This window comes from Narcine bancroftii, chromosome 7 (assembly GCF_036971445.1).
Source record: "Narcine bancroftii isolate sNarBan1 chromosome 7, sNarBan1.hap1, whole genome shotgun sequence".
NCBI lineage: Eukaryota > Metazoa > Chordata > Chondrichthyes > Torpediniformes > Narcinidae > Narcine > Narcine bancroftii.
Window position 1 is genome coordinate 37,132,384 of NC_091475.1, and position 23,802 is coordinate 37,156,185.

Here is a 23,802-nt window from a genome sequence, read left to right on the forward strand (position 1 = left end):
TCAGAGCCGAGAGCCCTGTAAAAGGTAGTAGACACAGCCCAGTACATCACAGGCAAAACTCTCCCCACCATCAAGAAAATCTACACCCACACCACCCAGGATCTGCTCTGTTCTTGCTGCTGCCATCAGGAAAGAGGTATAGGTGCCATAAGACTGTCCATGGTCTACTGCACTGCCAGACTGAGACCACCCACGAATTGGAGGAACAACACATCTTCCAACTGGGCACCCTCCAACCGAATGGCATTAACATCAATTTCTCTATCTTTCATTAATCCCACCCCGGCCAATGCTTTCCTTATCTCTGTCTCCATTCCGTCTCTTTTCACACAAATATGATAAATTCTTACCTCATTCCTTATCATATCCAATTAAAACCTTTTGTTGGTCTGGATTCCTCCCCCAACAAACATTGTCTGAATTCTGAGATTTCCTGCTTCTGGCTTATTCTGCTTATGTTGAAGAAGGGATAGGGCCTGAAACATCAGCAACCTATATTTGTCTTCTATAGATGCTGAAAAGACTGGCTGAGTGTCTGCAGACTTTCATGTTTCACCCACAAGACTCTTACCACCAGGTTCAGGAACAGTAAGGACTAACTTTGCACATTATTTATGGATGACTTTTTTTCCATATTGCAGTTTGTTTGAATTTCTTTCTTTGTTTACATTTCTTTTATGTATGCTTTTTTTTGAGCAAAATTTTTTTTCTACTGCTGATGAGTAGAAATTCTGCCGGGCCCGCAGAAAAAAAAGAATCTCAGGGTTGTATGTGATGTTATGCATATACTGACAATTAATCTGAACTTTGAGGAATGCACAATGCACAGTAAATAAAGAACAGACCTGGAAGTGACACATTGGCTGACATTCATCATGTTAAAGATCAAACACGATTGCCAAGTAGGACCTCAAACTTCTTATATTAAAATTAAACTAAATTTTGAGGTAATGGATCAAATTTTATTGAAGCAAACTCCTAAAATTTGGAAGCAGAACGATTTAAAATCTTAAAAATGTTTTTTTCCAGAAATGTCTTCATGGACATCTGCTTGGACTGTGAGAACTGCATACAGACAAGATCTCTTTCACCAGATTGCTCAAAATTGAGAATGAATACAACTTCCTCCTCTCTGAGTTGGGCAACTGAGAGAAACAGTTGCTACCAGGCTAGACTTGGAATATTGCTCGTCAGGTATAGGCCCAATTTAAACTCAACCAAAGTTACCCTGCATTTGTTTAACTCTTTTACAGTACTTTGAATTTGATTCTTTAATGATAATTCAATACTTATCTCGTCTATAATCATCCCTGCTAAAACTATGCCATGCAATTCATATAGTGTGCCATACAATTTAAATGTCTTCATTAACTCTGTTCTTCATTCATTACACTGGGTGGCTACCACCAACTACCTAGTATTCTCCTCATTTTTCACTCAGAGACAACTAGATATTCAGTAGCAAGTTTTGGTCATTAGAAATGTTGTTATTGGTCAGAGAAAACTTATTTAAAAGCTGTTACCCAGATGGATATAAACTCAAAATACACTTTATTCATTATTCCATTAAATATCCCCCATAACCTTTCTTCATCCAAACATTTAAATGATTCATTTGTTGATGGGTAAATTGTTTTCTGTAGAATATTAAGTAATGTAATCATTTTCAACCACATTTGGGTGGACATGTCATTTGAATTCCAGTCTGCCACTGGAAATCCACTTTGTGTGAAAGCAATTTTATTTTATTGTGGGTCACTACAGGGAACTATGAAGAAAAATCTCAATTGCTGAAAAAAAATGAGATCCCAGGAAAGTATAATGCTTCTCTCTACCTTTGCAATAGGTATGTCATACTTGAACATCTCTCCGCGCTCTCTCCCCCCCTCCCCCACCGTCATATTTCTTGGAAAAATCCATCAGAGCAAAAGAAAATTGCTTAAACTAATTCACAACCTTACCTTTCCACAAAGGGCTTTAAAATGTTATCAAGTAGCAAAGAAAACACAGGGAAAAAGTATAATTTGCCATTTATCCCCATTTTAATTACTTATTTTTTTCCTTAGATATGACCAGGGTAGATCACTAATACGCACATTTCCTGACTCAGCTTCACATTTAGAATTTCTGCTCATCGTTGAATGAGCAGTCGAATTTACCCGAAAATGACCAGCATCTACTTAATTGTATGTAGATGACTCTCTCGAAAGCAAAGTAACACACTTCAAAGAAATAACTTTTTCTGAAGAGTTTTAAAATTTTCAATTAATTTTCATCTCTCCATGGTCTTGTCTCTTCCAATATTGGTCCAATCCCTTTCATCCTAATAACCCTTCAAAATGTTCAAGTCTGAATACCCCAATGCCAAGGCCCCCAGGCTCCAGAATTCTGACTAAAACAAACCTATCTACCAATCTTTTCTCCTGTAAAAGCACCTAAAATCTGCAACTCTGGCCACGTCATTGGTCACCTTCCCTTACATCTCTTTACAAAGCTTAATGCCATTTGTTTTGATCATTTCAATTGTTAAATACATAGATGTTGCTGTTATATTGTACCAGTTGACTACACAAGCTTTGTAGTTCATTCCCAGCACAGAGAAAAGACTATAGGGCCAGAGATGGGGGAGGTGAAGACAGAGTTGATGAATGCTTTGTCGTGAAAATTACATGGGGTCAAAATGAGAAATTCCAAAACACTTCCAGAAACTGAAAGAATTACTTCCATCAGTCTCTCCTCTGACTCCAATTTTGCTCAGTTGATGAAAGCATGGTGGTTTTCAGAAAACAACTGATACTTCCTGATGAGGCCGATGTTATTGTTTTTAGAAAACAGCCTTGCAGTCAACAGAATACAATTTAATACTGGTTTCTTCCTCCATTGGGAACTACATCATTTATGCATGTCTGGGATATTTATATCTCTAAAAGGTTCTATTATCTACAATTTACCTTTAATGTTTAAACTATGGCTTTTTCATTCTCCACCAATTCCTGCATGTTCATAACCTTACAATAAAGGAACCTTAAAAAAAGTCATGGGTGACAGCACCAATTGTTTCTCAGTTGTTTGAGCAGAAAAAGAAACCCAAATACTGTAGAAAGCCCAAGCCTTTTTCAAACATCTACCCCATCAATCTACAATTTCCTCATCCAAAGCCGTACATAGCCCCTTGACTGGCTGCTGCTTTGCAGCCCCTACCCTGTCCCTCCTATTGTTCATTATATGGCAGTCTTCAATTATCACCCCCTCCCCACCGCCTCCATCACACATAATTTCCAGACATAGATTTACTACCTCCTAAAGCCATTGTTTTTCATTACTGTTTGAAAAGACAAAAACAGCAAAGGTTAAAAATAATTCACAATAAGCCAAAAAATTTAATGGAGAAGTTCTACTTGTCAGAAATATGATCTTTTCAAAGCATAAAGGAGATGATCAGCAATAGATTGTGACATTACAGAGATCGAAAATCATTACTGAGAAGAAACTAGTTAAATACCTGTAGACTAAAATAGTTGAGTAAGATCTACAATTATACTGAAAAGACAGGGAAAATAGGTATGATTAGGTTTGTCCCAAGGCCAGGCATCCATACAGGAACTGTCAAAGGCTAGAATTCAAGGAAGATAGAACAATAGTGGCCAGATTTTGAACAAGTCATAAAGACAATCATCAATTAGGCAGGGATGTACAGTCAGATAGAGAGGGGAGTAGTTTCAAATAATTTGATCACAGGTATAACTTTAAGTAGAGAATACCTGCACAAAGATAACAGGCATCAACCTGCATTGGCTAAAGGCGGAAAATAAGTGGGCTGAAGGTGAGATTTAGAGTACGGTGGCAAGAGACCAATCCTATTGACGTTTCTCAAAAAAAAGAGAGGTGATAGGCTGAGGAAAAATTATTTTCAGGACTCATCATGAAATTACACATGAAGCAAGTAAAATAAAAATTAGTTTCAACCAATTCTAATAAACCAAACTAATAATGTATAGATTCTTTATTATGGAGAATAGAAATGGAGAACACTGAACCATAAAGCAAGCATTTATTGAATCTAGTATCCAGATGATATTCATTCTAAGTATGTGCTTAGGAAAGGACCAAAATTGGTAGCCACTGGAAAATCAAACAGAGTATTTTTCAACAATGATAAAAGTTTGATTTTATTGCTCTTATTGCAAATTTATGAAAATTGTTAGCAGATATAAATTTGTTTCAGGAAACCATTGATAGTTTGAGATATGAAATCTAATTGACAGAATATAGTAAAACCCCTGGTATCCAGCACCCAAGATGATTGGTAGATGCCGGATATGTGAATTTTCGTGTTGCTTGAGACTCCATATAACCACTTACAGCACAGAATAGGCCAGTTTGGCCCTACTAGTCCATGCCGTAACAAATTCCCACCCTCCTAGTCCCATTGACCAGCACCCGGTCCATACCCCTCCAGTCCTCTCCTATCCATGTAACTATCTAGTCTTTCCTTAAATGTAACCAATGATCCCGCTTCGACCACGTCTGTCGGAATGTCATTCCACATCCCTACCACCCTCTGTGTACAGAAATTTCCCCTCACGTTCCCCTTATAATTTTCCCCCTTCAATCTTAAACCATATCCTCTAGTTTGAATCTCCCCCATTCTTAGTTGAAAAAGCCTATCCACGTTTACTCTGTCTGTCCCTTTTAAAATCTTAAACACCTCTATCAAGTCCCCTCTCAATCTTCTACGCTCCAGAGAAAAAAGCCCCAGTCTGTACAACCTTTCCCTGTAACTCAGACCCTGAAATCCTGTCAACATTCTCGTGAACCTTCTCTGCACTCTCTCTATTTTGTTTATATCTTTCCTATAATTTGGTGACCAAAACTGTACACAGTACTCCAAATTTGGCCTCACCAATGCCTTGTACAATTTCATCATAACCTCCCTACTCTTGAATTCAATACTCCGATTTATGAAGGCCAATATTCCAAATGCTTTCTTCACCACACCATCTACCTGAGTATCAGCCTTGAGGGTACTATTTACCACAACTCCTAAATCCCTTTGTTGCTCTGCACATCTCAATAGCCTACCATTTACTCACTCTTACTATGCCTAACTAATACAGAGTCATTACGAATAAACCCTGTTAAAGACAAAAAACAGTGCAAAATGTAAAGAAATTTGGGGGGGGAAAAAAATAATATTGCAGTCTGAAATTATGTAAAGCTCACTTTAATCAGGTAATTCCTGTAACTTACAAAATTTAAATTCAAAATACGGTCACTGGCGCTGTAACAATGTTTCATTAACCACTACACTAACCAGGCCACCATCATAATTAACATCCCCTCCAAGTTTACAGATAAAGCTTTACTGATATACTTAATAATATACTAATAAAGTATCTTCGTAAGCAGGGATAAGGAAGCCCTTTAAGAGAGTCACCCCAATGATGAGTGGCATTAACCAGTTCTTCATCTGGGCAACACCATTTTATTCAAACACAACTTTATTCAAACTTTATTCCAACAGCTGCCAGGAGCAAAGCACGACCAAGTCAGTCCGCTGGCTGAATATTTGCTCCCATCTTTGCTAAAGGTTTGTGTTATTTCAGAGAACGTTTACTTTTTTTTCCCATTTTTCTTTTTTTTTCCTTTTTTAATTATTGGGGCATATCCTTGATATACTTTTACAATCTTAAAATTGTATTTAAATATTTATTTATCCAGGCCCATTCTCACCTTATATTTATTTATTTCCTCCATTTTTTTTGCCAGTTGTGAAGTTGGCGGTCACTTGAATTCTGGTCAACAGGGGTAGTTCAATTGCACCACTTGTACATCAGATCTAATGGAAGGGAAGGATGCACTGATAACATGGCATAACTTTATTATTGATTTGTTGTGAATGAATAAAAAGTCAACCGATTTAGAATTTAAGGATTATTTTGATTTTTTTTTGGTAGAGGTAGATAAAATATTCCCCTAACAAGTTCAAAGTAGAATTTGGGTTTGGAGATGAAACATTTGGAAAATGAGTTTTCTAATCACATTCAGATATCAGACACACTATGGAACCAGCTGAAGTTGGGGTCTAATCCAATTCTGGAGATTGTGTTATTTCTGGATTGTAAGCGATCCCATTTCCTGCTCAAATAAGAATATCCATACTCTTTGCCTTCAAGGGTCACTTAAATTCAGATTCCAGGAAGTCTTTGGATACCATACAAGGTTCACTAATATACGCGTGTCAAGCTACCAATATTAAGAACTTTCAATGACCTGATCACTGAAGTAACAGTTCTTCCTAGTACAAGCCTATGCAATTCAAAGATGACAAATGATGTGGTAAAATCCTAAACATAAATGCCTGGGTTCATAGGACAAGTGCTCTACAAGCCACAGTTTATAGCCACCTTACTGAAAAACAAATAAAATCTGGGCACATGCAAGTGATTCAGCCCATAGTAAAAGCAGGGAGTTGCCCTATATTTTGAACAAAATGACAAGACAAAGTGTGAAAGATGAAGATAACCTGGGTTCAAGTATTTTTAATACTCTAACTACAGTAGTTATTTGATGATAAACTTCAAGGTCATTAAAAAAAATCTCACTAGGGACAATATAATGTGAAGTATCCCAAGAATCTGATATCCAATTTGTTTCTGAACACCAACAATAACCTATTTTCGAAGTCGATTAAGTAATCAGAATAAAGATAATGCAAGCGCCTTAAGATATCACGTCATCAATCTTCCTAAAGAGCTTATTTGACTCTACCCTGATCCCTTGTCCTTTAAGTGCTCAATATTTAGTTTAAACAAACAGCTAATTTTACTGTGACACAGTTTTTAGGTTATGGCTTTAATACTTTGTGCTGAAGTGGTGTGAAACATATTGGTTGGTCAGCATGGATCTTTTTCATCATACATCAGATACATCATTTGTGCACTAAACTAATTTTAAAGAATTTGATGGCTTTTAATTTAAAAAAAATGCTATAGCAATCACAGCTGAACTGAGAAGTCCCAACTTGCTAATCTGTTCTGTTGCAGTCCTACACTATAATTTTATCTCAAAAGCATATCCAAATTTACTTTTATACCTAAAGCAATGCTTTGCTAAATGGAGAAAAAGAGCAAGGCTGAGCTGCATCAACAACACAGTATGGTAACAAGATAGAAAAGGTAGAAAAATTGGTTTGATCAGGAGAATCCAATAATGCCTTGGAACAGGTTGTGGAGTTAAGTTATTTTTAGATGTGCAGTTATCAACATTAAACGCTCACCTATTTCAACTAACATAATGTAGAATCCAAGTGCTCACCTATTAATAAAATGATCACATTGATAATTTACTATTGCTTGTAGTTTTCACTTAACTCTCCCCACCCAAACCACACACCTTAATGCCTTAATCAATACTTGAGCTGAAGTGTGGTTGTATCAAAATAATTCTGTTTATCCATAATTTTAACCCAATACTTTCTATGACTTCTTCCTATATCAGAATTCCTTTCTCAGCATGACAAATATCTCAAGCCTTTAGCTATGAAATTCATGCAGAAAACAGATGGAAAGCCCGAATCTTCAGTTGGTGCCTGTGCAAAGCCAACCAAAGACTCGCGCATGAGCACAGGCATCAAGATGGCCGCTCCCAGCCTATGGACCCTGAGATACCAACTAACAAAGTAAGTATGCACATTTTGATTCTTACATCCCCTGTATCCCTGTTATAGTTTGTCAAACACAATATTTGATTAAAAAGTTTGCTTTAAGACATCTGTTCTCCACGTGCGCAGGCAGAATTCCGATTTACGTCAATTTCAAGATACAACCGTAATTGGGACCGAAGGATTGGTCGCAAGTCAGGTATTAAACTCCATCGTGTCAATTGTTGATTTATATTGGCATTACGGTTTGGATCTCTCCACATCATACTTCAAGGAAAAGGACTTTCAGAAGTAGATCAATTTTTTTTTACAAACTAGACTGCATCCTTGTACACGAGTAGCAAATCATGTTAAGGGATGCAGAGCCCTGTTGTTTTATTCATCTGATGCTCAGTGTTCTAGTGGCTATAAATACCATATTGTCAGGCGACTTAGTTTAGATTAAAACTAGCAGATCATTTAAAAGTAAAATAATTACAAAGGAAATGAAAGGCAATGATTTGAATGCTGCAAATACACTGAAATGGTTGACAAAGGAGCTTATTTCTTGCAAAGCATGATCACGTGAAACACTTCAGCAGGAAAAAGTTCTCACTAATTTGATGTAATTGTAGATAGTTGGAGACATAATTTTTCCGAGCACATGATTAGTATCAAATTTAAACATGGTGAATCATTTCTGCAGTGAAGGCCCCAGGTCTGCCAATTACATTCAGACTTTAGTGCAACCTTAAATTTTATGGAACAAGAATAAATTGCTAATACCTGAAAATTTGAAACAGAAAATAGCAGATCATCAAGTCAGGTAACATTAATGTATGGGATACACTAACATAGTTACAGTTTATGGTATAAAGTCTTCAATCAGAACAAAGGATATTATAGATAAACAGCAATCAAGAAAAAACTTTTTAGAGGAAAAGAAGACAGGTGCATTCTGAAAGACTACTCAAAAAAAAATTGCAGATGATAGTTGCAAATTGATTAAAGGACAGAAGTGATGTGCCAGGAAACCATCATAGCGAGATCAATGATGGAAAACACTTACACAACAGTCCATGAAGAACTAAAGAACAAATTGCAAATGTTATTGGAAGTGTGAAAAGCAGGCCAAGGGAAGCAGAAGCCTACAGAAGAAAAAGGTCTGAAAGAATCATCACTGCATTGATAAATGAGGGGATGGGTGGAGGTCCTAACCCCAACCATCAACTTGCTTGCTGCTCCCATTTCTGGAAACACAGGTCACCATCATCTCAGTCAGATGGAGGGAAAATGGGAATTTTCATTCAATGTAAAGACAGAAGGCTACAATTGGTCCAATGAAAACAGACTATTTCGAGAGATCAAATTAAATTGTAATAGGCTTTACAATCACAAGGATCTTGTCGGGTTATTTACATATAGTGTGGTTGAAATCTGGAGGTGATAGAGGAAGATCTCTCGATCTATTTAAAAATCTGGACAACAGTTGAATTGTGAAGACATAGAAGGCCTAATATCAGTAAATTGAATTAGTGTAAATGGATATAACAGTTGACACAGACAAGATGGGCCAAAGGGACTGTTATCATTCTGTTGGCTCTGGCTCATTTACTCCATATTTCTGTCCTATCAAAGCAGAGATATGAAGCAATGATGTTTTCTGCTCACTCTAGAAAATCTTCACTAAGCTTAAGGTCTATGCCACTGACCTCTCTCCTCCTTTGAGCTGCCTTGTAAAACAAAGCATAACTTGCCACCTTTACTGTGGTTTTGTTTGATAACATGGTATTGAAGCACTCTTGGAGCATGCTGCCACATCAATGTTCCGAATGAATGAGAAACTTTATTAATTCACTGTGAAAGCTGAGTTTTTAACCACAATAGCTTTAACCTATTCATGATCTGCACCCCTTCAGAATTGGAATCAATCACACCTATTCCTTATATCCCACAATTAATGGAAGAAATCCTTTTCTCAGGAAACAAGTGAAATGTAGAAAGTGTGACATCCTTTCATGCAGAGTAAACAATATGAATAAGGGTTCTTATTAGATTTTGGTCATGCTGATTAATCAACAACAGATTGGGGGTGAATTCTCAGTTCTTCTTCAAACAAAACTGCCCCGGTATGTTTTCTGTCCAGCTGGGAGAACAGATGGGACTTTGGTTTTAACATCTTATCATGGCCTAGATATTTGCACTCAAGTCTTTTAGAGTTGATTCACAACCTTTCAGTTGAGAAGCAAGGGTACCAAGACATAGCTGATTTAGGTCGATAATATTTGTTAACCATATTACTTTTGTTGATCATTGGCCTGCATAGGGAGGTCATTAAGGGTCAAATATATTACAATTCCCAGTTCTTTTCAAGCATGCCTTCAGTTATTTCAGTGCTCTTGCTGTAGCTCACGTGCAACCCACTTCAATCCTGTACGTTTGAGGCATTAAATTCATGTTCCCTTTGACACAATGTAAATACTTACTGCAGGTAATTCTGTAATTTCTGAACTACATTTCAATTCAGTGCCTCCCCGGTTCAGCAACCAGTTTAAATTTAAAGAACACTGCAGCTGAGTTAAGTCCGTAATATGAATGAGAATCAGCGTCTTAATCTTTCAGATCTTGACGCAGAGTATATTTGCTAGTCCTCCACTTCACAACTCCTCTAATGAGGACATTTCTCTAGCCAACCTTCAGCCAATTTCTAATTCATTTACCAAGGTTTACTCTGGATCCCCATAGTTTTGAGTCCAATTAATAATCTTTTATGTGAAACTCATCAAGTAACTTTGGAAATCTGGACACTTGTCATTTGTGTTTCCAGGGCACCAGAGACTGGACATGCTGATCAAACATTAACTTTGCTTCTCTTTTTACAGATGATGTTTGATACACTGTTTCTAGCATTTCTAATTTTTATTTCAGAATCCCAGCATCTGCAATGTTTCAATCTTCCTTTTATGGATCACCATGGACAGCCATGAAATAAATCATTGTACATGAATTTATTTTTTTAATATATACCGGCATTTGTTTTGGGGATAAGAGTGCCCCTGGCATTGTCAACATTTATTGTCCATTGACAGCTAAGAGTCAACCACAGAAATAAGTTCAGAGTAACAAAGAAGTCAGGGTTGGATAGAGATCACAACTTTCTTTCTCTGAACAGTGAAAAGTTTGGTTTAAATAATAATCCAGTAGTTCTATGGTTACCATTACAGAGACTTGTGGTTTTTTAAATAATTTAATCTCCTCTCACTCATGGGTGGATTCAAACTCATCTCCAGCACAGTGCTCCAGAACTCTGCCACTGGTCCACCAGTTTAATCACCATATTATTGCTTTTACCCTTTAATCTTCAATACCCAATTCGAGTAAAATCACCTTTATTTCATAGCACCTCCCTAACCTACAATTTCTATTTCCTGGAAGGGCAACACAGCAGGCACAGTGGAACACCAGCAACTCTGGCCCCAACCCGATTTCCTTTCTTGACTTGGTCAAAATCCTGGAACTCCAATTCAAGAAGCACCATCACCTGCAGTATTTCAATACAAATACCAATTAGAAATAGGGCATCATCAGTAACATCCACCTGTCTAAAAGTAACATTTTTTGGATACACAGCAACTTCAAATGACCTTATAAAGTGAAGAGATTGTTTCAAAGATTGGAGAAAGGAGTTTCTTCTGACAGATTTCCATAAACTCAGACTTTAAAAGGAGACCTGAAGAACTTAAAGAAAATTAAACAGAGCAGAAGGGATGCTGCAAAATGAGGCTGATATACAGAACCTTATTTAGAGAAAATTGGAGGATAAAGTAATGGTCAAGAGGGTGAAAGGAAACTGATCACCTACGCACAGCACAGTAACAGGCCTTTCCAGCCAAATATTCCCAATTAACCCCATGTGTTTAGAAGGGTGGGAGGAAACCCAAGTAGGCATGGTGAGAACGGACAAACTCTTTAGACAGCACCAGATTCGAACCCAGGTTGCTGGCGCTGTAATGGCATTGCACCAACATCTATGCTAAGCTTGCCAAGATAATGATTAAGATGGACTGTCAGCTGTTCCACCCCCCCCCCACCAAGTTTTTAAGCAGTTATCCCCTCTAAGTATTTAGAAAGAGAATTATATTCAATTTGTGCTTCAACAAAAAGTGCATTCATGCAACTTCCATCTTTCAAAAGGACGAAAACAATTACAGCATGGGAACAGGCCATTTTGGCCCTTCTAGTCCTCACCATACTAAGTACTCTCCTCTAGTCCCACCAACCTACACTTTGCCCATAACCCTCCATTCCCCTTTCATTCATATACCCTGCCACCACTATTTCTCCCAGAAGCTTATTTCATACAGCCACCATTCTCTAAGTCACACGTCAAACTCAGGTCCACGAGCCAAATTTGGCCTGTGATATAATTATATTTGGCCCGCAAGATCATATCAAATATGTATTAGAGCTGGTCCGCTGGCCGCCGCGCCAGTATAGCGCATGCTCAGCTAATACTACAAATCCCAGAATGCTTTGCAAATGTGTTGCCGTCAGCCCGCTAATCGCCCCCACCTCCTCTCTTTACTTTCATTAGCATCTGCAACCTGTCGCCCAACTCACATGTAATAAATCCCTTACAAAAAATGGCCAAACGAAAGACAGAGAACAGGACCTTTCAAGACAGGTGGGAGGGAGACTATATGTTCATCATTTTAAAAGACAAACCTGTTTGTCATTGAAGCAAGTTGTTATTTTTTACTTGTTAGCTTGTGGAAAAAAATACATTTAAAAGGGGCTTAAAGGCGATAGAGAAATATTATTTATTGAATATTTTATTTCTCATTTGTTAATGCTTCTTCTGGAAAGAGTTTAACCAAAACTATTATTAAACATTTATTTTAATAAGAAAAAGTTTAACATTACATATGTTGAAAGAAGAGAAAACATGCAGATGTTGTTGAAAATTTTCAATAAATATTTAGTTTGGCCCACGACTTAGTCCAAACTTTTAATTTTGGCCCTCTGTGAATTTGAGTTTGACACCCTGCTCCAAGTAAAATAGTTCCCCCTCATGTTACTTCTAAACGTTTGCCCCTAACTCATGACCTCTTGTTTCAATCTCTCCTACAGTCAAAGGAAACATCAACTCTTATCTATCCCCCTCATAATCTTAAATACATCTATCAAATCCCACCTCAATCTATGCTCTAAGGAATAAAGACTGAATCTGCTCAATCTTTCTTTGTAATCTAGATTCTGAAACCCACATAACATATTCATAAATCTTCTCTGTACTCTCTCTACCTTGTTGATATCCTTCCTATAATTTGGTGACCAGAACTGCTCACAGTATTCCAAATTTGGCCTCACCAATGCCATGAACAGTTTTAACATCACTTCCAAACTCCTGTATTCTATGCTTTGATTTATAAAGGCCAGCATACTAAAAGCCTTCTTCACCACCCTATCCACATGAGATTCTACCTTCAGGGAACAATGAACCATTATTCCTAGATCTTCCTGCTCCACTGCATTCCTCATTGCCCTCCCATTTACTACGTGTGTCCTGTTTTGATTATTCCTTCCAAAATGAAGCACTTCACACTTCTCAGCATTAAACTCCATCTGCCACCTTCCAGCCCACTCTTCTAACGAGTCCAAATCCTCTTTCAATCTTTGAAAACCTTCTTCATTATTCACAATTCCACCTATTTTAGTATTATTTGCATATTTACTAATCCAATTTACCATCCCACCGTCCAGATCATTAATGTAAATGACAAACTGCAAGAGTCCCAATACAGATCCCTGAGGCACATTGCTTGTTTCTGGCCTCCAGCCTGACTAACAGTCATCCACTATGACTCTCTGGCATCTCCCTTCCAGCCACTGTAGAATCCATTTGACTATCTCAAAATTAATACCTAGCACTTTAACCTTCCTAACTAATCTTCCATGTGGAACCTTATTGAAGGCCTACTGGTCCATATAGACAACATCCACATTCCTAGACACCTCTTCAAAAAATTCAACAAGATTGATCAAACGTGATCTTCCAAGCACAACATTTTTTTCCTTGTTTCTTATATTTATTGTAGGTCTCCCATTTTTTTCGAACCAAGTTTCCAATATCCCTTGAAAACCACGGCTTTCTCAAACTTTTGACTCTGCCTTTTAACCTAACAGGAACATAAAAATGTTGTACCCTCAAAATTTCACCTTTAGAAGACCTCCATTTCTCTACATTCTTCCCCTAAAACAAATTGTCCCAATCCATTCCTCATAAATCCTTTCTTATCTCCTCAAATCTAGCTTTTCCCCCCACTTGAAAACCTTAATCTTAGTTCCTGACCTATTCCTTTCCATAATTACATTGAAGCTAATGGCACTGAACCCGATGTGCTCCCAACATATACCTCATCACCTGACCTATCTCATTCCCCAACAGTAGATCCAACACTGCCCCTTCTCTCGTCGGTACCTCTACGTATTGCTGTAAAAAAACTATCCTGCACACATTTTACAAACTCCAATCCATCCAGCCCTTTCACAGAACGGGGTTCCCAATCTATATTAGGGAAAATTAAAATCTCCCAAAATCACAACCCTGTGCTTATTACAAATATCTGCTAACTCCCTAGAAATTTTCTCCTCTAGTTCTCATTCCCCATTAGGTAGTCTATAATACACCCCTGTAACTACCCCTTTCCCACTCCTCAATTCAACCCATACAGCCTCCCTGGATGAGGCCTCTAATCTATCCTGCTTAAGCACAGCTGTAATATTTTCTCTGAAAAGCAATATTACACCACCCCCTCTTGCCCCTCCAATTCTATCACATTTAAAGCAACAAAATCCAAGAATATTTAGCTGCCAATCACATCCCTCCTGTAACCATGTCTCACTAATCGCTACCACGTCATACACCCTCAGCTCATCCACCTTCCTAGCAATGCTCCTAGCTTTAAAGTATATGCATTTCAAAGATATCCCACTTCTTACTCTCTGTTTGCCCCTATCTTTACAAACAACACTATTATGTTTTTTTTCTATCATCTCCCCTCCATCTTCATAGAGTATCCCCTTTCTCTATCACCTGCCTTTCCATCCCCAAACTCTGTCTACAAAACTTTCTCTATTTGCAATCTAACCTTCTCCTTGCTGTTCTCCTCCCCCCAACCAGTAGCCCTAGCAAATGTCCCTGCCAGTATCCTGGTCCCCCTTGGATTCAAGTGCTATCCGTTCTTTCTGTACAGGTCCCACCTGCCTCAAAAAAGGTGAAAGTGATCCAGAAACTTGAATCCTTGCCCCTTGCTCCACCCCTTTAGCTCGTTCTATTCCTGCTCACTGTCACATGGCACAGACAGCAATCCCGACATTACTCCCTTCGTGGTCCTTTTCAGCTCCCTACCCAACTCCCTGTACTCTTCTTTTCAGGACCTCTTCTCTCTTTCTCCCTACGTCGTTGGTACCTACATCTACCATGACCTCTGGCTCATCTCCCTCCCTCACTTTAGGGTATCTTGGACACAAGCAGCAACATCCTAGCCCCTGGCACCAAGGAGGCAAACCACCATCCGGTTCTCCTGTGTCAACAGAATCCCCTATCTGTTCTCCTAACTATCAAGTCCCCTATGACTCCTGCCCTCCTCTTCCTTTCCCTACCCTTCTGAGCCAAAGGGTCAGCCCCTGTGCCAGAGGTACAGCCACTGTTGCTTTCCCCAGCTAGGCCGTCACCACATCCCCAAATACGGAAAATAATAAATAATTTATTAATTTGCTTACGTTCAACTACTGTGTTGTATTGTGCAAGGTCTTTAGTCTTTTTGATTTAATGACAGTTTGGCCATCAATGTAGGTACAAATAAAAATGGGAGCCTTTAAAAGAATAAATATGCAAGTAAAAGCGTCCTTGAAACATGGAAAAAACTGCACATTTGTTATTTTGCTGAAACCGAACAGGTAAGGAAAATTTGTCTTATTATTTTATAATCCTTTATAAGGATTATAAAGAAGTTTAAATGATTTTATCTGGCCACATCTTAATCACCTGTTTGCCAGTCTTCAAAAAGATTGGATTACAAATGAAAGCTATGGATTTTCAGATGAAATGGCAGCAACACACATCCACCCTTGGGTTATTTTACTGCATAATTTAGGATTGTGTGAACTTCCAAAGCACATGGTGCAGCAAGAAAGCAGAAGTTTTCTGGTATTTCTATTACAGTGTTAAAGATAGCACCTTCCAGATCTGCTAACATTCGGATGTAGCACAGGTCCATATTCAAGGATACAAATAGGGATTCTTGGCTTATAAATGAGGAAGCAAACAGGACGTTTTCATTTTTGATTTAGCTAGTTTTAATTTAATGCTTTAAACTGTTTCAAAGTATTTTTAAATTGTAATTATTTAGTTCAATTTTAATTCTTTTTAAAATGTGTATGAAAATGTGAGATATTTAAATCTCAACAGCTTTGAGAGTTGGCAAAGCCTCTCTTCCAGCATCATCTTATGATAAAGCCAGCAAAGGGTGTTCTGAAGGGAAGACTGGTCCAGTCAGCATCTAGCCCTAGTCACCTGACTCGCGAGTGCTAAGGGTCAGTTACATAGGCCCCCTGCATCCAACTCAAGTAAGAGCAGGTGTGTGGGACAATGGGCAGGGAGCTGACCAGATCCTCCATAGTAACAGGACAAGCTTATCCAAGACACTCCAGCCTGTTGTTAGTGAACCAACATTCTCACAAACCATCTTGCCTTACTCATTCTGTGAGCTGTGAGATTCCATTTTGGAACCTCAAATTGGACAAAGAAATGGGTGAATGTGATGGGCAGAAAGAGAAAACAATGCATTCTTCGAGTATGCCACAAAAAAATTAACCGGGCAAAGAAAGATGGCATTCGGAAATTCAAGATTGTATACCCTTTGAGAAGATTACCTTTTAAGCTTTGGAACCCATATATGAAAAGTTTAGGGCCAAATATGTAAGAGTGTACTTCCAGCCTCTTAAAACCTGTATAACCTTCTTCCCTAAAGTTGTTTAATATAAATACTGCAAGATTCTAGTGTGTGATTGATACTAATTTTACTTTTCCTTTATGCTTTTCTTACTCTTTTTCTATAATTATTTAATAACAACTATATATTGTATCTTCTGTGATAACTTTACTGGTTGGGGATAAGAGGGAGGGGTTAACACCATGTAATCACTGTAATTTTTAAACTTTTAAATATTGACTCTGTATAATCATATGGATGAAAACTAAAAATATTTTTTTAAATCACATTTTGAAAAAATTACTAAAGCTGTCAAAATAAAAAAATTCTTTATGTACACGTGTTATTTATTCTATTTTACATCATTCAGCTCTGAATTCTCAGAAATTGGCTAATAGGACTGAATTATTAGAGTGATTAATAATGCAAAACACAAATTGGTGTTCAAAGAAATGTCAGTGTACCAGCTACATATTGGCACTGCTTGACATGACATACACAATGCTGTCCATTTCAGAGCGTCAATTATTCTTGTAAATACACCTTATCTCTGTAAACAAACATACAGTCACGCACGGTCAAAGTACACCATAGTAAACAGTTTGGTTCAGTGCTTTGCAAAAATGCTGATCTTTTCTATTATGAGGCAAAAATAAATTAAAACTATAATGGGCCTTGACATTTTTTATATAATTGTTAATGGGGTGTTTGGATTGTGGCAAGGCTAACATTTATTGTCCATTTCTAAATGCCCCCGCAAGTGGCTACCTGAGCTTTTTAATCTGCTGGATTGGTGGGGCTGGAATTACAGAGAGACAAGATTTAATACTGATGGCAAATCCCTTCCCCGAACGATATTATCAAAGCAAGCAGGATTCTTGTGGCAATCTGAAAACTTTATGGTCACCACTATCTTTGAATCCAGATTATTATTGGATTTTATGAATTTAAATTCTTTAGCTGCCTTGTTGACTTTTGAACTGTCTCCACCAGACGACTGTCCCAAATACCAAACCATACCCTGTGGATCAAACTAAGATTGAACAAAATGCATTGATAAAGATACAACTTGGGCATTTTCCCAACCATATGAAAATTGGCTAGGTATATGCTTTTACCAAACCTAACTGGACGGCACATTCAGCCTAGCGTCTCACACAATGCTATTGCAGTACCAGCATCCCAAGTTCAAATTCACTGCTGGCTGTAACCAAATGGGCTTCCTCCACATGCTCCCGTTTCCTCCCACGTTCTAAAGATGGACAGGCAAGTAGATTAATTAGTCACACAAATTAATTGGGCAGCCTGGACTCGTGGGCCGAAAGGGCCCCTTACTATCCTGTATCTAAACTCAGATTACAATGGTTCAATCATTCTCTTCACTCCCCACATACATTATCCTCAATTAGTACCAGCAATGCAAGTCACTAACTGTTCTATCAAATAGCATTAATTTGCTTGCCAATGCTTTATTTAAATTCCCACTGTAATACTTGGCTTCTAACTGCATGACAGACTTACTCCAAAAGTAGACAAAAATGTAGAGTTCTAAAGGCAATAAACGCTTCCACCAGCGTTGTCTCCGCTCCATCCTCAACATCCATTGGAGCGCTTTCATCCCTAACGTCGAAGTACTCGAGATGGCAGAGGTCGACAGCATCGAGTCCACGCTGCTGAAGATCCAGCTGCGCTGGGTGGGTCACATCTCCAGAATGGAGGACCATCGCCTTCCCAAGATCGTGTTATATGGCGAGCTCTCCACTGGCCACCGTGACAGAGGTGCACCAAAGAAAAGGTACAAGGACTGCCTAAAGAAATCTCTTGGTGCCTGCCACATTGACCACCGCCAGTGGGCTGATATCGCCTCAAACCGTGCATCTTGGCGCCTCACAGTTCGGCGGGCAGCAACCTCCTTTGAAGAAGACCGCAGAGCCCATCTCACTGACAAAAGGCAAAGGAGGAAAAACCCAACACCCAACCCCAACCAACCAATTTTACCCTGCAGCCACTGCAACCGTGTCTGCCTGTCCCGCATCGGACTTGTCAGCCACAATCGAGCCTGCAGCTGACGTGGACTTTTACCCCCTCCATAAATCTTCGTCCGCGAAGCCAAGCCAAAGAAAGAATCACTGGACAAAACAAAACATACTATTAAAATTGGTGAAAATCAGGAACGACTCTACATTGCTTGGAGTCGTTATCTTGCAAGAAGAATGATGAGCGCCATTGCTGAAAGCCAGTCATTTTCACCCTTGGAACTCCAAAAGGCAGTATGCCAGACCCAGCCAAAATTAACGGTTTTGACTATCACTTCCTCTCCATGACAAGGGATATTTGTTGATTATACAAAACAGTATATAGTAAGATACAGCAAAACAATACATATATTGTATTCTGTGGCATGGTTCATCTCCAGAGTTCCAGAAACATGATGAAATATTGGATAAATATATTAACTGGATAAATATTTCAAGTTCAAGACCAGAGTAAAACATGAAAGTCTGCAGACACCATGATTGAAGCAAAAACACCATGCTGGAGATACTCAGCAGGTTAAGCAGTGTACTTTATGTTGCAAGGATCCATAATCCACGTTTGAGACTTTTATCAAGGTATGGCAAAATGTAGGCAGGCATCAAACAAAATGGTGGTGGGGAGGGGCACAGTCCCACAGGCAGAAGGCAATAGGTGGATAAGGGATGGATAGCACACTAGCAAACAGGGGTAGGGGAAGAAGGCTGTGTGAATGGAGGGGGAAAGGGGTGGGAGCTAGAAGAAAGACAGAGGGAATGGGAAGGGACGAAAGACAGAGAGTAGGCCAGCAGAAACAGGAGAAGTTGATGTTATGTTCGACCATCCAAGATAAGACATCCCTCCACCATCTTTAACACACTTTTCTACTCATTTTTAAAATAAATTAATTCAAGGTTAGATGGATAACATATTGATGAGAAATAGGTAACTGTCAAATAGAATAGATTCTATGGGACTCAAGTGGAACAGTCTGGATGAAGGAAGGGAAATTCTGATCTGACACTAAGAGTAGCACCATGTAAAATAGTGTGGTTCAGATGGAAATGAATTTTCAAGAAACTGATATGGTCAATCAACACAGTGGCTGGAGAAACCTCAAGGATGATAAGGAGAAAACAGCCACTCATGACTGTGATTTGACTGACTATAACATCTGCATGCAGACTGACATTAGCCAGTTTGGGATTTTAAATACAAAATAGTTTTAACAGTCTACATTGTTAAAGTTGTATTTTGGTTTATTTCTTACATCATCCAGAATCATTTGACATGGTTAAGACATGAAAGAAGATAGAGAATTTGTGGTATAGTCTAACATATTGACATGAAAAGAAAAGCAAGTTATGAATAGTTGTTTTATTTTTTGTTCCATTGTTATTATCCATGTACTCTAAGCCTTCACAAAGAATTCCTTCTGGCTTATTTGGATCCAATCATTAGGCCTCACAAAAATTCTTGTATGGGCCCCTTTATGAACCAGAGAGTAAGCAATACATTTTGTCATCTTTTTACAGAATTAGTAGGAAGAGGGTCAATCACCCATAGCTCCCTCCAAACAAATTCCACTAAACTTCAATAGGCAGAGTTAAAGTCAAATATTGCTCAAAATCAATCTGTTGATCCCCTCTTGAGTGATCATAGCAAATACCATTTGGCATCTCAAAAATTCAAGCTGCACCTCTCAGCATAACTGACAACTGAAGGGGGTTTTACAGTGTCTCTGATGGGAAACACTAGCAATAAGACAACTCTCTCCAGTACTCAACAGCTTCCAGTATGAATACATGATTCTGGACATCTTGCAAATATTAAGCAATGTATATTACAATTCCACAAATGATTATTCACAAATGATTAAAATGTTAACCCCCAAAGTGAAAATACTTGAAACAACCAAAATTGTGCAAGTGGAAAATGCAAGAAGATTGCAGTGCCTTCGAACACCAAAATATTAAGCAGAACATTGAAAAGATTTTAATTTGCCAATCAATGTGATCTCCATCACTAAACCTAGTTGACCGTAAGCAATCATCTAACTTCAAATTCAATTGCACATTAATGGCTTTTAAACCAGATCTGTGGTATCAGTTGTTTGGATGCTATTTGGAAACAGGATTATCATGTTTTCAATGTTTGCATTAAATGTGCGAGTTCTTTCATGACACCAAACCACATTCCACAAGCTCGGGCTGGGTCACATTCCCTCTGCTTTCAAGCTTCACTGAGCAGCATTTTTTCTCCCTATGCCACTTGTTCACAACTTGCCTATTCCATGTATTGCCAATTACCTTGCTCCCACATCCATGACTATCTGGACCTAGACCCGCAACTAGCATCATATCCATTTAGGACAAGGCTAAATTGAAGGTAAAAAAAAGTTTACTTGAAGACCAGCCATGGAAACTTCCATAGCTAAAAGCAACTTTTAATCTGTTTTCTTTCACCTTAGTTACTAATTACACATCTTTGACTACACTGGTTAGTTACAAAGGGGTCCATTTTTAAATTTATGTAATTATCATCTTGAACCATATGAAAGTTCAGACCTTTATAATTCTTTGGCTTGGCTTCGCGGACGAAGATTTATGGAGGGGGTAAAAGTCCACGTCAGCTGCAGGCTCGTTTGTGGCTGACAAGTCCGATGCGGGACAGGCAGACACGGTTGCAGCGGCTGCAGGGGAAAATTGGTTGGTTGGGGTTGGGTGTTGGGTTTTTCCTCCTTTGCCTTTTGTCAGTGAGGTGGGCTCTGCGGTCTTCTTCAAAGGAGGTTGCTGCCCGCCAAACTGTGAGGCGCCAAGATGCACGGTTTGAGGCGTTATCAGCCCACTGGCGGTGGTCAATGTGGCAGGCACCAAGAGATTTCTTTAGGCAGTCCTTGTACCTTTTCTTTGGTGCACCTCTGTCACGGTGGCCAGTGGAGAGCTCGCCATATAACACGATCTTGGGAAGGCGATGGTCCTCCATTCTGGAGACGTGACCCATCCAGCGCAGCTGGATCTTCAGCAGCGTGGACTCGATGCTGTCGACCTCTGCCATCTCGAGTACTTCGACGTTAGGGATGAAAGCGCTCCAATGGATGTTGAGGATGGAGCGGAGACAACGCTGGTGGAAGCGTTCTAGGAGCCGTAGGTGGTGCCGGTAGAGGACCCATGATTCGGAGCCGAACAGGAGTGTGGGTATGACAACGGCTCTGTATACGCTTATCTTTGTGAGGTTTTTCAGTTGGTTGTTTTTCCAGACTCTTTTGTGTAGTCTTCCAAAGGCGCTATTTGCCTTGGCGAGTCTGTTGTCTATCTCATTGTCGATCCTTGCATCTGATGAAATGGTGCAGCCGAGATAGGTAAACTGGTTGACCGTTTTGAGTTTTGTGTGCCCGATGGAGATGTGGGGGGGCTGGTAGTCATGGTGGGGAATAGGACTGGATTTAAGCTCAAATAATTTTGAGATGGTGGGGGGGGTATCATATTTTTTTTAAACACACACACTGATTTGCATATGGAGGAAGAACTAGGTTCAAACATCTAAAATATATGAAGAAACGTTAATTTGCTTTTACTGTTCATCAGTTGAGTATCATTAGGCAAGAATCAAATGTACTTCAAAATCTATGTCTGATTTATTGCATGAATTGCTTAGTTTTATCTTTGGGGTCCTGCCTGCTCAACTTTGCTGAAACCAACCTTTCATATCTTCCTTACCCATATGTCCAGCTTATGAATCAACTTTTCAAAAAGTTTTTTTCTGTGCAGTTTTCATCCAACACAAACTTTAAATTACACTCTAAAATCACACATTTACCAACCTATACCCACCAGGTTGAAGATTTGCACCCTAGCTTTCAAATTATTATACAACAGACAAGAGGAAACAAGAACTGAAAGGAATCTTTAATTTGGTTAGGAGATTCAATCTATAAGACAATGTGGCTTTGTTGACCTTGTACAAGATAGTTGCATATTACTTTGGGTATTTCATTTGCATCAAAAGTAATGAAAAGCTCAGAAAGGGAAAAAAAATGTGCTGAGGGTGATTACATTGTGGAATTCTCTGCCATAAACCTTTGTTATAGACCAATTTACAAGGGAGTCAGCACTTGGGGAAAACAAAACATCAAGATTGTACAGTCTGAAGAGAGCAAATTTTTCAATAAGCAGCATCTAATTTCTCTATTTTCTGCAAGGAAACCACAACTTGCCTCACAGTGGTTCAAGACTCTTGTTATTTAAAATATTCAATATAAATGAACTTGATAATGACCATTGTTGAACCTGCCTTTGTTAAGAATTTTACACAGCAGAAAGTTTAGAAAAAGTTAACCCTGCTTTATTAGGCATTTCAGTTTCAGTTGTTAGTCACTAAATGCTCTTATGGAGTCCAAAGGCAAATAATGTACGAAACAGTCAAAGTTAGGGCAGATTCAGGTGCATTGCGTAATAAACAGGGTGGGTAGACTTGAAAAGCAGGAACTGTATAACAAATTCCAAAGCGCTTAAGGAATGTTCATTATCAAGCCAAGATCCTAAAAAACAGAAAAATACCAGGAAATACTGCACATGAATGAAGAGGTTTTCATACGAGGAGGGTGAAGACTTTATGCTTAGGTGCTGAACAAAAAAAATTTGTGCAAATGAGCCACAATAAGATATGGACAACAAATTTATGCTCAAGGGTGAATAATAGTCTTCAATAACTTTTGTCGTTCTTGTTTACCTATTCTTTTAAAAATGGTGTACACACAAAATCTAACTTCTTGTGCATGATTTATGGAATGATTTTTATCAAAATAACGGACACACTGTACAAGTATTATTATAAAATACACAACTTAAGTGCAATGAAGACTACAGGGCCAAACAATCTGAAATCGTGATGAAAATAATTTAGTTTACAGAAATACAAGTGCATGTAAATGTGCTGTGCACAAACGCACTGAAACATTTAGATATCAATTCAAAACATTCTTTTGTGGGAAGCTGAAACATCATGTTGAAGTTTTTTTTAAATCAGAAAGCACTGCAACATGAGGCAGTTTGAAAGAAATTCCAACTTTCCCATTTACAGCAGCCACACTCTTTTTGAATTGCTTATAACACAATTAATATGCAATTAGTGACAAAGGACACTGGTAGC

At 38.6% G+C, this 23,802-nt stretch overlaps 2 protein-coding genes across 5 annotated transcripts in view; both read right to left on the reverse strand.

Annotated features, from left to right (window-relative positions):
- Positions 1-23,802, reverse strand: part of LOC138738759 (TSC22 domain family protein 1-like) — a 117,732-nt gene that overhangs the window by 26,415 nt on the left and 67,515 nt on the right. The gene's annotated exons all lie outside the window — the stretch shown is intronic.
- The window catches only part of LOC138738758 (TSC22 domain family protein 1-like), a 163,926-nt gene that overhangs the window by 13,874 nt on the left and 126,250 nt on the right, over positions 1-23,802 (reverse strand). The gene's annotated exons all lie outside the window — the stretch shown is intronic.